Below are 14,178 nucleotides of genomic sequence, written 5' to 3' on the forward strand. Positions count from 1 at the left end.
AGGTTAGGGACCGGTTTGGTGGTATGGGTAGGTTTAAGGGTTGGTTAAAGGGTCAATAAAGTGTACAGGGGTCAATTTAATTACTATAAGGGAACAGTTCAATTTGTTTATATTGCATTGTTTTGATAAATTAACAAGTATATTCTTTAAAAAAATGATTAGTTTTCTCCTGTTTATTTATGATTCATGGAACATCCCGTTTAATGGTATACTGAAGAGTAGTATAATAATGTAATAATGTGAGTGATGAGACAATAAAAAAAATTTTGCACCAAAATTACAATCTGTTATGTCTTTAGCAAGCATTTAGCTAAACTTAACCAGCCAGCCTTTACACAAACCTTGTTACAGTAGCTAAAATTCCAATGCCCATAAAGATACTAAATGATTAGTAATCGTTTATAAACATTTACAAATGAATATTTTCCACTTTAGATTGGCTACTGCAAAAACATGAACAATTGATTAATAAATGATTAGAAAAGATGTGTAAATAGGGTAAATTCAGGTCTTTCGGGACACTTTTTGCCCGAGACGACTGCTCATAAAGGTATTAATGATTACATTACTAATGTAAACATTTATAAACATTTGCAAATTATGAATATTTTCCACTTTAGATTGGGTACTGCAAAAACATGAACAAATAATTAATAGATTATTTGTTAAGACAGAAGTCTACACAACAAACAAAGACCAACAAATGAAGATCATATGAACTGAAAGTTTACTGACATTTGTAAGTATTTTAGTCTACATTAAAGGGGTCATATGATGTTGCTAAAAAGAACATTATTTTGTGTATTTGGTGTAATGAAATGTGTTTATGCGGTTTAAGGTTAAAAAAACACATTATTTTCCACATACTGTACATTATTGTTTCTCCTCTATGCTCCGCCTTTCTGAAACGCGTCGATTTTTACAAAGCTCATCGTTCTGAAAAGCGAGGTGTGCTGTGATTGGCCAGCCTTCCAGTGCATTGATTGGCCGAATACCTCAAGTGTGTGACGGAAATGTTATGCCCCTTACCACACTGTGATGCCCTGTCCCGGCCGGAGCGACGAGACAAAAATATTAAAACCCATTATAAATGAGGCATTTGCTGCATCCAGTGGGGACATAATTACGGATTATAATGTATATATATATAATGTATATATTATACTGTCTTTTTACGTGTTGCATCGCGCCGCGTAAACATAAAACCATGTCTGCATTTGTGATCGGAGAAATGACAAACAACAAGCGCTACTCTACACTGCTCAAAACTCGCGTTTGAATCGTCAGTGGCAAATTCTTTATATATAAAAAACGTACTGACAGTCTGTGAGTCAGAACAGCCGGCATTGTAGTCTACTCTACCAGGATCAGGAAACAGTCCTCCATAAAATGTGCTGCACACATCTGAATATTTGGGTTGAACAGTTCTGGAACAGTGTTGTAAATACAACTTAACCACTGATTTCTAGTTGTGTCCTCTTTTGGAACGACAACAATGTAGTTTCGCTTTCACAACGAAACACACAGCGTCACACACGGCAACCTAGATTGAGCGGAGGCCGGAGGGCTTGAGTGAGCGGCGGCCAGCAGATTCTATGAAGGAGCGTCCGGCGGGCTTGCGGCAATCACATTTGACGACCCCGGGCTGAACTTTAAATAATCATATGTTAATCATTAGGTAATGATTAGTAAGTTCATTAGTAAACATTAACAAGAACATTATCTATGTCTAGCTATGTGAATATATATTAACTAATGATCTGTTAAGCATTATATAATGTTTGATAATGGTTTATAATTGAAAGTTATTATAAAGTGTTATCAATAAATAAATAAATAAAAACACATACTTCTCTTAAACATCCTGTAAAAACTGTGTTTGCAAAGGTTTTGCATGATCCTCTTGATCATAAACATTCTCAGGGTCTGAATTGGGCTCAAACTGGTACACTCTCAGAAGGTACAATAGTTGTCACTGTTGTGGTATCCTTTCAAAAGGTACTAATATGCACATTTAAGGTGCCAATATGCACCCTTTAGGGTTAAATAAAGTACAAAAGTGTACATTTTGAAAAGGTACCACCCCAGTGACAGCTTTTGTACTTTTATTTCTGAGAGTGTATGGCAAAATTGACGACATTGTTAATATTTACAGCTGAGCAGATGAAACTCACGGCTATGGTAAGGGGCATGTCATTTCCAGAACACGCTCTGAGCGGTTCGCCAATCACAACGCACTGGGCGTTCAGAGCAACTAACCAATCAGAGCATATTTTGTATTTTGGAAGGAGGGGCTTCATCGAAACAGGAACTAAACAGGGCGTTTGAGACAGACTGGGAAGAGAGATGCTGCAATGATGTAAAATATGTGAAATATAATGCGTTTTTGTAACAATTAAGCATGAAAACATTTTCTAGTACACCCCAAAAAACAAATCAAGACTTTGTAAAACAGCATAATAGGACCCCTTTAAGGTGTCCACAGTGGTTGGTGATTGTTATATGATTAACTAGAGTGTTCTGAGTGGTTGCTATGTAGTTTTTTTTAAAGTGTTCTAAGCGGTTATCTGGTGGTTACAAAGGTGGTTGTTTGGTAGATGTTCTAAATAGTTGATCAGTGGCTGCTAGGTGATTAGGGTTGCAAAGGGGTGGAACATTTCCGGAAACTTTCCAAAAATCCCTGGAATATTCAAAACAATCCTGGAAAGTTTCCCAAATTTCTGAAATGTTTCCAAAATTTACTGGAAATTTTCAAAAATGTTTGCAACCCTATAGGTGATTAGGCACCCTAGGTGGTTGTTATGTAGTTGCTAGGGTGTTCTGGGTAGTTGCTACGTAGTTCCAAGTATGTCTAAGTCAAAAGGGCTCAGTCCAGGTCTCTATGAAGTTCTGGTCTCTAAATATTGAGTGTAGCAAAATAATAATGGAAATATAATGCGTTTTTGTAACAATTAAGCATGAAAAAATTTTCTAGTACACCCCAAAAAACAAATCAAGACTTTGTAAAACAGTATAATAGGACCCCTTTAAGGTGTCCACAGTGGTTGATGATTGTTATATGATTAACTAGAGTGTTCTGTTCTAGTTTTTTTTTAAGTGTTCTAAGCAGTTATCTGGTGGTTACAAAGGTGGTTGTTTGGTAGATGTTCTAAATAGTTGATCAGTGGCTGCTAGGTGATTAGGGTTGCAAAGGGGTGGAACATTTCCGGAAACTTTCCAAAAATCCCTGGAATATTCAAAACAATCCTGGAAAGTTTCCCAAATTTCTGAAATGTTTCCAAAATTTACTGGAAATTTTCAAAAATGTTTGCAACCCTATAGGTGATTAGGCACCCTAGGTGGTTGTTATGTAGTTGCTAGGGTGTTCTGGGTAGTTGCTACGTAGTTCCAAGTATGTCTAAGTCAAAAGGGCTCAGTCCAGGTCTCTATGAAGTTCTGGTCTCTAAATATTGAGTGTAGCAAAATAATAATGGAAAAAGACATTTTTCTCGATTGCATTTCCCAAGAAGAATGTCTCCTTTGGGTTTTTTTTGGTCCACGCTAAAAGGGTTTACACGTAGCCTACCAGTTGGGAGTCAAAGTAATTTATTGGGGCCACGGTGGGTGACAGTATAAACTGTTCAAATGTTCCTGCACAGTCTCACCTCACGCTGGATCATCTTTGTGTGAGGATTTTACATAAACACACACAAGCCTTGTCCTGTAAGAAGGGAAGGAATGTAAACACTGACCCAGCTACATTCTCCTCTCTGTTGTGTGGCGTGGGCTCCTCACAAGCTGACGGTTCCGGCAAAGAGCTCTCAGTACAGAGTAAAGCAGGACTCTGTAGGGTAATCGCTCCCACAGATGGAAGACCTGAAAGGAACCAATACTGTTAAGCCCAAATAAAACATACACTAGCGTATTCGTACAGTCGAATGCGTAGCCTTTCAAAGTATACTGCATTTCATAGCATGCATGAACGCAGACGGTCGACACATGTGCTCTAACAAGATTCATCTTTGTCCACTGTAATACTTTTCTCTAGAAGTTATGACCGATAAATGTATCTTTGTTCTCTTTTAAACTAAAGTTGCTGATATCTCATAACCCTCTCACACAAACACTTGTCAATGCAAGTGTCTGTTATCGTCACAACACCAACAACAAAAAAACATATGTGCACTCACCCAATGTTTCATAATTAATTTACCTGACCAAAATACTGATGCTATGTGAAAATAAATAATGTAGTTCATTAATAATAAGCATAATTACAGAAGAATCGTAAAAAAATTTAAGTAATTTTTTTTTCTACATTGTGTTTTTTTAGAGAAAACATCTGAGGCAAAATTGATACTTCTTTGAAACATAACTGAGAACACCTGAGCTAAGAAAAGAGCAATCTTTTTGTAATATTACCTGCAGACACCGGCTCAAGGCAAACACTGTCAGCACGTTTCAGCCAAAGCTCAGATGGTGAACCAGGATCCTGATCTAAGAGGGTTGCATCTGGGTTTTTGCTGACCTTAATGAAAAATACACAAGATATACATCTTCAATGACGACTTTATGCCAGATGAATCTTTCCTCTGTTCTGTTGTGTGCTGTGTATGTTATCTAATCAAAAAAGACCATTCAAAATATAACTGACATTTAAAAGTGATGATATCAAAAGGATTTCCCTAACACTTTGACTAAAATAGGCCTTAGTGCTGGGTGGAAGCGATAACGGTTTGAAGGCACAATATCAAAACAATCTCTTCCACATTCAACACAGGACTTGTGAAATCTCAGAGCACTGCAATGATTTATATTGGCTTGATTTTGATGAAAATGTATGAATCATGTTTTGTGATTAAACATACTGAGGCCTTCTCTAGAGGCATGGTTTCAATAGCACTCAGTCATCTTTTCCCATTCCCTATTGGTACAGTAGGATAAGAGAAATCCCAGATGATTTCTTCGACTGTTACTTCAAAACAGCAACGAGATTGACTCTTTCTTAAATTCTTGCTTTTTAGAATTCTCTCCTGAGAAAAAAAACATCCTAGTAATCTAAATAAGTGTCTCCTGCAGTGTTTCAATAGATATTAATATATAGTTCAGTCATGAAACTCTAGATGGTGCAGGCTGACGGGTTGTTAATGTAACTGATGATATTCAGAGAGTTAAACGACTTGGCCCATGCTGATTTGTTCATTCTGCATATGCAGCCAATGAGCTTACTGCCTTGCATTTATATGGCTGGCTAGCATTCACTAGAGATTCCTGCAGCGCGCTTTCAGAGTTTCTCTGAAACCCTCCACCTTCCCCAGCTCCACCTGTATAGATCTGCTATGGGTTATTTTATATGCTATTTGTGCAGCAGCAGTATGTCTTAAATACTCACGGCACCGTATCGCCATATGCATTGGCAGTAGCAAGTTCCTGTACTTGCTTGCAGCAGCAGCAATAATCTACAACTACAGCAATAACCTTCAGCAGCAGCGTAGCAGATCTATTCCGCCAAGACCAAATACATTAACATGGTCATATCCATCACCATGTTAAATCTTCCGAGAGTTGTCATGATTGAAATAATGTTTCAAACGTGCTTAGATTTGCCAATATAACAAAGTCCGCAACAAAAAGTATTTCAATATGATTTCAATCTTAATGGAAACATTGCCCATCAATTATTCCATAAGCATTATTCGAGCTGTGTGATTCATAATCATTTTATAGCTCTGTACCCTTACTCTTAACAATCGTTTCATTTGTGTCTATTTTTGTTTTCCTTAAAGAATTTTAGGAGAGACATCTGAGACAAACTTGATATTATGAAATTAAAAACTCAATTGAGCTCCATCCTGCTATAAAATAGCAAACTCTGAGCAATAAAAATGTGCTTCTTGTTCCTGACATGTGGTCAGCGGAATTTCACCAATAATTACTGCTCACTCTCCTCCAATGTAAGAACCATAAGTTACCAGTGTTTTTTATATAGATGTGGAATAAATAACTGTGTGGATTAAGCAATTGTTAACCCTAGTGAAAAAAATAAAGGTAAAAGGTATTTGAAATATATTCATTTTGTGCTAAGCCTAATACAAATACATTTACATATTTATATGCTTAATAAAAATACCCTGCAATTGTACTTTTGGAATACTAAACTGGTCACTAATTGTGAGGAAGTAGTGCTGAAGTCCAACTAAAGATACAGTATACTTCAGCATATCTGTGCTAAAGTGGAACTATTGCAAGTATACTTCAGGTACACTTTAAATATCTTGCATTTAAAGACTGATACAGAGATCATACAATCATTATTCATAGTGATATTAAAACACATTTTAGGCATAATATTAAGAAATGTGCATTGTGCAACAAAGAAATACTCCAAATAAATGTAATTATAATTTCATATCAGTAATCTTAAGTGATATGTCAATAAGTATGTCTTTGAAGCATACTTAGTATGAAATACATGTATTTTAAATCAATTATGGTGTGTAATATAATATCTCTTAGTGATGATGACATAATTATTGGCAATGTTTTTGTGATGCAATATTGGAGCAATACAATTTTTTAACCATGTAATATTTTCCAGTTAATTCTGTTATTAAACTTTACCTACAAATAAGTTACTGGACTATTGGATGTTATTCAAGTTCAAATAACGTTAATTTACGAAGAAGCAACAAATACAAGGAATTGGTTCACAGCTATTTTTACACTACTATTCGAAATTCTGGTTCAGAATTATTTTTCTTTCTGTAATTAATGTTTATTCAGCAAGGATGCGTTAAATCGATCAGAAGTGACAGTAAAGACGTTCACCTTGTTTCAAAAAAATCTATTTCAAACAAATGCTGTTCTTTTAAACTTTCTAGTCATCAAAGAATGAATAATGGTTTTCACAAAAGTATTAAGCAGCTGTTTTCATCATTGATAATAATTCATGTTTCTGAAGGATCATGTGACACTGAAAACTGGAGTAATGATGCGAAAAATTTCAGATTTGCCATCACAGGAATAAATTACATTTTAAAATGTATTAAAACAGAAAACAGTCTTCCTTTCACCTCTTTAACAATATCATAATGACTATCACAAGAATATGATAAATATGAAAAAGTATGCATTGCATGTATATAAGGATAAGTAGATAGGGCACTCTAAATGATTTCAGTGGTCCAGTAGCCATTCAAGGAGCACGTTCCCCTGCAGAGAATGACATGCAGATGAATATTGCAGTGTAATCCAATCACCCTGATTATTTCCTGCTGGCTACGCGTCTATGCTTGTGAGCTGTCTCTCTCTATAACTCCTTCTTTCTCTGTGGTCAATGTGTCTTCTATTCTCATTGACTGGATCTATTTTTACTTGGCCTTTGACTGTCACCACTGAGAAGAGTTCAACTCTTATAAATTTAAGGAAGATGGAAGGTCATCTTGATGGCAGGTCCCTCTGGTACCCTGATGACCTCAGCGTTACCTCATGACAAAAGCTCTGACGCGGCTGCATGAGAAAGTGCATGTCCTGCCCCCCTCCTTTCACTTGTTATGTAACACAGATACAGTGAGCCAGATTTGCTGAAAATGTGGTTGTGTGAAAAAGGAAGTGGCTGCTATACAGTCATTGTAAAAGAGACAACAGGAAATGGAGGGAGTGTTCGAGAAACTGGCGATTCAGGTGAGCATCACCAAAAACCTGTCATGAGCTGGGGAAACTACTCTTCTTCATCCTTTCGGTACACGAAAGAAAAGTATGGACTGAGAAAGACCATTTTCAAGTAGAATGTCAGCACTACAACATATTTTGAGAAATATGTTGAAGAAACCGGTTTCACATACAATGAGGTACAAAAGCAAGAGACCACTAGTGGAAATTATGGTGCGTTCCAGTCATGTCGGATAGATCGTATTTACGAGCTGAACTCACATGAACGCCACCACAAAGTCGTTATTACGAGTGGGAAACTCAATTTTCTTTAAGCCCCAAGTTTCCAAATTGGGGGCATGTCAATGAGAAACATGGCGGAATCGATGGATGCAACGTCTGTAGTTGACGGTAAATTTTTGTTTAAATTGATAGTATAGTTGTCCTATAAACTTAAATTGGTCATGTTCTTATTACGCAGCTAGTTAATGAAATCCAAAAATGCTATCATTTTTGCACCGATAGGTGAAAAATCTTTTGATTTGCCATGTTGCATTTAGCTAACAGCTTTTTTTAATCTCTGTATTTTAGCATTTGTTGATGCTGAAAATCAGTTATACTGGGATCCTGGTCTAAAAAAAAATATTAAAAACACAAAACACACCTGATGCGAATTCTTTGCTCTTCATTTTCTATAAGCAGAGTTAACAGACCCTGTTGTGTTTTCTTGTAATTTATTAAAAGAAGGTACACTGCCATCTTGTGCCGACTAAACTGACTTGAACTCACCTGACGTCCTAATTACGACTTGTCAACTCGTAAGTACGAACGTCCCAGGAGGACTTGAACGCAGCATTAGAGATGAAACGATATGAAATTTTCAAAGTGACTAAAATCATCACGGTTATCGATATTATTCATGGTATTGTTAAAATGTGTTGAAATCATTATTATTTTTAATCATTATTATGATATTGAAAATCATATTACACATATTATCAGTCTTACACTGAAGAAAATGTTAAGTGTGATATCATTTAAATTACATAATATTTGTACTAAATGCACTGGGTTATGTCAACAAAAATTAAAGTTAGATCAGACTAGGTATAAATAGCGGTCAATTTCAAATGACCTTTTATAGTCTAGTATTTAGATTAATTGCTGCTTTACTAACAACAGCAGCATGCAAGCTGACATGAATGCCACATGCTTGTGTAAAATCTGATGATCATGCTGTCCTGCGTGATTTGAGCATCATCCAAAGAGCATCTTGAGCTTCAATGGAAACTAGAACATCTGACCGTCTGTCACATGATCAATGTCACAATTAGGCTTATTCGATTAGCGATCTAGAAATAGTGCAGGAACTAAAACTTTATTTCCAGGATTAAATTAGATGATGATTGAATCCCAGATTATAAATGTGGTCTCAGACTTTTGAACACCACTGTTCATGTCATGTCACCTGAACGCTGCTCCTGAGCAGAATGTGTGTAACATGCATTTTTGTACATAAAAAAAGAGCATTTCAGGCCATCTGATTTCATTTTCATACACAAAACAATGTCACATCTCTTTGGAAACCAGGTTTGTGTATTTTAAAGTACGTCTTTCTGGAAGTGTCCGCCGCAAGCTCTTGTCTCAAGAGAATAAATCAATCCATGCAAAGAAAAAACTGGCTGAAACTCTACCTGATTGGCCAACAAGGATGAAAGATGCTCTCTCAACAGTCCACTATTTCCTTCAAACCCTCTTTGTATTTGTGCTGTTGATATTTTTCCTCAAAGCTCCACAATCTTCAGCGTCCTTTCTCTTTTCCTCTCCCTGACTTTTTCCCCTGCACCAGCTTCCCTGTGACTCCTGGGAGCTTTGACCATTTAAGGAGAAGCCTTCTCGTGCTTCTCCGGGCTGCTACTGCCGTGTGTATGTGTGTGTGCGGTTTCTGCCTAATGCTCCAATGAGCTGCAGCTGAAGAATGACTTTGTCCTCCTCGGCCTGTATGTTTTGGACCTCTGCCACTTTCTCATTTAGATTTAGTTATTAAAATTTTATGAAACCGGTTTCTCTTCAGCACACTGTTAATGACAGCAATCTACTTTCTTTCCTCTTTAAATATTACTAATGAACACGCACGCACAAGTTTAACAAGAAGCATCTGAACTGCACCAAAAACAGGCCACTACAGAGGAAGTGATGAAGAGGTTTTTTTTAAACTGTGTGAATATGCTAATTCTGTGTGACATCTGAACTGTCTTCTATAAAACAGCTGTTAAATATATATATATATATATATATATATATAGGTATATATAGGCTCAGTGTTTTAAAGGAACAGTTCACCCAAAAATGAAAATGTTTTTCACACTCAGGCCATCCAAGATGTAGATGCATTTGTTTCTTCATTGAAACAGATTTGGAGAAATTTAGCATTACATCACTTGCTCACCATTGGATCCTCTGCAGTGAATGGGTGCCGTCAGAATGAGAGTTTAAATAGCTGATAAAAACATCACAATAATCCACAAGTAATCCACACGACTCCAGTCCATCAAATAACATCTTGTGAAGTGAAAAGCTGCATGTTTGTAAGAAACAAATCCTTAATAAAGGCATTTTAACTTTAAACCATTGCTTCTGGCCACACTACGAATCCACGGTGCTTTCCCGCGTAAAACCTACTGCCACCAAGCCAGGGCAGCTGTTTTCAATCAGAGGGAAGGGACCCACAAGAGGCCTTAGAAAACACCCAAGGGAGCCTCTAATGACTTAAAATGGTTTAAAATAAGACAAAACGTAATTTTAAACAAGCTATACAGCTAACACGCATCTTATTTTCATTTGTTCTCTCAACAACTGTCATTTTTATTTAGGAACCAGGGTTCTCACAATCTTGGAAAAACTGGATATACGAGTGTAATTTCTAGACCTGGAAAGGTCATGGATAATGAAAATACATTTTTGCTCAAGCTATCTGCTATTTGTGAATATATGTTTAAAAAAAAATCCCCATAATTACAAACAATTAAATTAAAAAAGTCCCAAACATTTACTGGTAACAAAAAGTGTAAACCTTGGCGAACATTCAATTATTAAAACGGATAGGGATTTCTGTTTGCTAAGTCAAAATAGGCCTGTATAATATTCTGGTCACTATATATGGCTTGGTTTCCGTCAGTGTCTCTGGCAAGCAAAAAAGCATTAGCACACCTATTCTCAATAAGCGGCATGATTTTAGGAAGCATTTAGACATCATTTGTCCACTGCACAAATGTGCGGAGGGAGTTATATGCCAAAGTTGAACAAACAATCCCTATGCCTAAGTATTAGCAATAATAACAGTGATGTTTGACTTAGCAATGACACAAAAAGACAAGTAATCTGCTCTGGAGATGTTATGGGATATTTCAACATACTACAGATTTGTCATAAAACACCATGGTCAAAATTAAAATGACAATAATGGAAAAAAATTTATATATATATATATATATATGAAACATGAAATTAATTCATAATTTAATTCATCAAGGATGAATTAAATTGAAAAATGTAATTAAAAAAAAGACAAATTGACTATACAAAACATATTTTAAATAAATGCTGTTCTTTTGAGCTTTATCCAAAAAATCCAGAAAAAAATGCATTACGGTTTTCATAAAGAAATATTAAGCAGCACATCATTTAATAGTAAACTATTTCTTGAGCACCAAATCAGTATATTAGCATGATTTCTGAAGGATCATGTGACACTGAAGACTGGAGTAATGATACTGAAAATTCAGCTTTGATCACAGGAATAAATTACATTTTAAAATATATTACAATACAATCCAGTTATTTTAAATTACAATATTATTTCACAATTTTACTTTTATTACTGTGATCAAATAAATGCATCCTTGCATTTATACTTTTAGAAACATTCTTATCAACCCCAACTTTTGAATGGTAGTGTATTATTTAACTGTCAATAATTCAACAACTATTTACAATGACTCTTCCCTTTAAAGTCAAGTTTATCAGGTTTATGTAGATTATTTCATGCAATTGTCCTCTTTTGCTGAGAGAGTGTGACTAAACTTTTTTTAAACACTATACCTGTGCATAATGCACATAATGTTATCTCTATGAAACAGCTATAGACATCAGCCATAAAATACAAAGCATCTGAGAGACAGGCTGCATGGTCAGTCGTATTATTGCATATGTCTGTTTCACTTACTTTGGACTATACTCATTTGATAAGCAAATGCAACTTTTTGTCATACATGAAATAAGCAGAGAGAAAAAGGTTGCAAAAACATTTCGTGTCAAGTATACACACACAACTGCTGTTGTTTAGAGAGCAAACAGACACAGCAATTTATGCTTTTACAAAAAGTCTACACTTTGAATATATCACATGATTCAACACAATTAAGGCCCTATACCGTGTGTGTGAACTGAGATTCTCTATTTTCTTCAGCTCTATAAACAGCACATGAGGCAGCTGCACTTGGGCCAAAGCCACAGAGCTCCCTACAGACACAGCAGGAAGAAGTTTATGCCATAAGAGAACACACACAAAAATACTGCACACAGACATTAAAAGATACACATTATAAAGAAACACTCGTTCACTGTTACATTAAAAAAGCAGATAACCATTGTGTACACTTTATACAATGATCAATAAAACTAATAATACAATTAATAAATAAAGTACTTGATAACATGAAGGGTGTAATTTTTCTGTTACAATACTTTAGTTATTTTAAAGCTATAGTTATTTTAGGATTATTTATATACAATTTTATTTATTAATATATTTTGAAATAACATTTATTTTTATGTTTACAATTTTCATTTTAGTTTACGTTTCAGTAATTTTGTTATGTGCTTATATTATAAGTTTTTTTTCATATTTCTCTTTAACTTTCATTTATATTTATTTCAGTGTTAGTTTTAGTTCCCCTTCTAGGGAACTACGTCCTCTAATACAGGGGTTTTCAACCTGTGGGCCAGCACCTGTCAAGGGGGGCGCCAGCATCAGTTAATTCAGAGACGTTCCCTTGAGAATTTATGAATATGATTTAACAAATCTTTAGCCATCCACTAGGGGGCAATCTGACTCCCACTGCTAGTCGACAGTTAGAGCAGAGTTGGCTACGTTAAAAAAGCAGATAACCATTGTGTACACTTTATACAATGATCAATAAAACTAATAATACAATTAATAAATAAAGTACTTGATAACATGAAGGGTGTAATTTTTCTGTTACAATACTTTAGTTATTTTAAAACTATAGTTATTTTAGGATTATTTATATACAATTTTATTTATTAATATTTTGAAATAACATTTATTTTTATGTTTACAATTTTCATTTTAGCTTACGTTTCAGTAATTTTGTTATGTGCTTATATTATTAGTTTTTTTTTCATATTTCTCTTTAACTTTCATTTATATTTATTTCAGTGTTAGTTTTAGTTCCCCTTCTAGGGAACTACGTCCTCTAATACAGGGGTTTTCAACCTGTGGGCCAGCACCTGTCAAGGGGGGCGCCAGCATCAGTTAATTCAGAGACGTTCCCTTGAGAATTTATGAATATGATTTAACAAATCTTTAGCCATCCACTAGGGGGCAATCTGACTCCCACTGCTAGTCGACAGTTAGAGCAGAGTTGGCTCGAGTATCAGTCACGCTCAGTGTTGCCAAGTCCGCAGAATTGGGCTACTTTAATACTTGCCGCGTTTTGGGCTAGTTTTGAATAGCAATTAGGCGGGTTTTGTTGTGAACACCTGGCAACCCTGGTCACGCTTATTGACAGTGAAATGGCGCTTTTCCACTGCGTGGTACGACTCGGCTCGGTACGGCTCAGTACGGTACGGCATGGCTCGGTTCGGCTTGGTTTGCGTTTCCACTGCAGTTTAGTAACACTTTAGAATGGGCGGAATTATTCACATGTCGTTATAGTTGCACCGCCTCTACTGCCGCGACTCCTAAAAAACGTTTTCATTCCGCGTCGCCCCATCAAGCTCTCTCTGGATCCGCTCCTCTGCTATCAACGAGAGGAACGTCTGTTCTTCCGCAACAGGGGGAACAGCCACTTTTTGGTTGTTAAAAAAGGTGCGCTCGTTCAAAACAGTTGCGTTCGATCCTTCCCTGGCTGTGCTGATTTAAATCTAGCGGGTCTGTTTGTGTCTCATGTCGCAAGTTCAGTGACGCAGGTAGTGACGATTTTCTCCGGCCAATCCGTGATCAGCAGAGTTTAACATGGTTATATATTTATGTTTCAGTATAATTACGCACGCTATACCAGGGGCGGTTCTAAACCCTTTTTAGGTGGGTTTCAGCCCCCCTATCTGTCAGCTTAGCCCCCCAAAACTATCTTAACGATCAGGCCAGTGGTTTCTGACACCCGAGGACACATGCGATCTATGCGTCTTGGTGAGGAGCACACACGTTCGGCGCTCGAGGGCTCTGAATGCGCTCATTGTGACAAGTTTCCAATGAGAAAGCTCCATTCGCGTTTGTCCCTCTTCTCAAGGGATAAGGGACAAGCG

The 14,178-nt window shown here is 36.3% G+C and overlaps 1 protein-coding gene across 1 annotated transcript in view; it reads right to left on the reverse strand.

Moving 5' to 3' along the window:
• The window catches only part of LOC107552971 (protein MRVI1-like), a 37,743-nt gene extending 28,361 nt beyond the window's left edge, over positions 1–9,382 (reverse strand). Inside the window, exons 1-3 of the mRNA XM_016235032.1 lie at positions 9,324–9,382; positions 4,402–4,507; positions 3,732–3,855 (exon numbers count right to left, since the gene is read on the reverse strand). The gene's annotated coding sequence lies outside the window, so the exon portion shown is untranslated. The remainder of the gene's footprint in view (positions 1–3,731; positions 3,856–4,401; positions 4,508–9,323) is intronic.
• Between the last annotated feature and the right edge of the window lie 4,796 nt (positions 9,383–14,178).

Source organism: Sinocyclocheilus grahami, unplaced genomic scaffold, assembly GCF_001515645.1.
Source record: "Sinocyclocheilus grahami isolate Dianchi unplaced genomic scaffold, SAMN03320097.WGS_v1.1 scaffold462.1, whole genome shotgun sequence".
Taxonomy (NCBI): Eukaryota; Metazoa; Chordata; class Actinopteri; order Cypriniformes; family Cyprinidae; genus Sinocyclocheilus; species Sinocyclocheilus grahami.